This window comes from Penaeus monodon, chromosome 27, assembly GCF_015228065.2.
Source record: "Penaeus monodon isolate SGIC_2016 chromosome 27, NSTDA_Pmon_1, whole genome shotgun sequence".
Classification (NCBI taxonomy): Eukaryota; Metazoa; Arthropoda; class Malacostraca; order Decapoda; family Penaeidae; genus Penaeus; species Penaeus monodon.
Genome location: NC_051412.1, coordinates 3,369,809 through 3,371,467, shown reverse-complemented (window position 1 = coordinate 3,371,467; position 1,659 = coordinate 3,369,809).

Here is a 1,659-nt window from a genome sequence, read left to right as displayed (position 1 = left end):
AGCTATTGGCAATGATACTAAAGTTAATGAATGTATATCAGCGTGATTATTATACAAAAAGAAACAAGAATAATATATCTGGTTGTGATAACGCTAATAAACATAAGGTTATATAAATAAAGTAAAAAGTATTATTGATACAAAATATTACTACTTGGGAAAATATGATATATAAATGCATATGCACAAACATTCACACATTTATACGTCCTTGTTTTAGTACAATTTCTAACAACCCATGCATAGACATGTACATGCAAGCGCAAACACGAATGTACCGTATATATCTACAAATTATACGAATGCATATGCCAGAGCACTCCAGTATTCTGTACATGCAAATTAGGTTACGCGAATCATCCCCATGTTCTCACGTAATGTAGGGAAACCGTTTCTTCTGGAGCGTCTGTCTTCACACTCTCGCCTGTCATCGTCAGATCTTAAAACTCCAGCCTTGGAAGAGGATTATGTCAGTCTTGCTTGTGTGGTAGAAGCTCGTTAGGAAAACGGGAACACAAAAGTTTCGGCTCCGCTGTATAACTGGGTCCATCCACCTCCCTCTCTCGTTCCTTCCCAAGGCTTCTACTTGTCATGTTACATATGTATGAGGCTGGGAGAGCCACTAAACCCCTGGTAGGCTTCCCTAGGATCTCTAGAGGTCCGAGGATTTGCGTGAGAGCCTCGCAGACATTCCGGGTAGCGAAAAGCGCTCATGACGAAGTGGGCGGCGCCGCTTGTTCAACCTCCCAGCCAGACATACGTAATGTACTGTTTCGCCTTCGTCTGCGAGGAGCTGAGGAGGTGGCGAGGAGGCAAGGGAAGGGCGGTCCAGGAGGGCGCTAATGAAAGCCAAACAGAGTGAACGGAGACCGAAAAGAGGCGAAGAGGGGACGTCTCCCACTCCGATACTTGAGGATACCCAGCGATCCTTTTGTCCCCTAAAGGAAGTTGTTTCTAAATCCACGTACAGTTCCGAGTACATGAAGGGGAGGTACTTTCCCTGTTATACATGGCGTGGGTCGCTTCTGACTGATAGGCCACAGGGGAGAGGACGTAGGGAAGGGCAGCCAGGAATGATAGCTTGTAGTACAGAGGAAATTAACTTAGATGTAGAGAAAGGGGATAGTGATAGTTGCCAAATCAAAGTTACCCTATTCATGTGACTAGCACTGGCCTGCCGTGGAGTTGTAAGGAAAGGTGGGGTCAGTAAATGGAAGAGGTGTAGGATAATGCATTCTCTCAGGCACTTGGAGACTCTGAGAGAGTCAAAGCAACGCTCTATCCAGAGCACACGGAACGAATTGCTTCCAGATCGCCAGTTCTACACGAGGGTAGGGGGGGGGGGAAGCTGTAGGGATAGAAGTTCGGGGTGTAAGCCGCGGCAAGGAGGAAAGATGGAGTTAGCATTCGGAAGAACAGGATTCTCAATTTCATTAGATAGTTCGATGAATCTTGAACATCAAAGTCATCACACCTTGTACACCTAACAAGAGTTAGGTGTACAAGTGCATGAATATAGTTGTCAGTTTTTATTTTCATGTTCGTTTAAATATGCATCTTGTGTATATATACTGATTGTATTATTGTTCATAAACCATGCATCCATCACAATTGGTGAGTTGAAATCAGACAACAAATATATGGGATTATAAGATATAT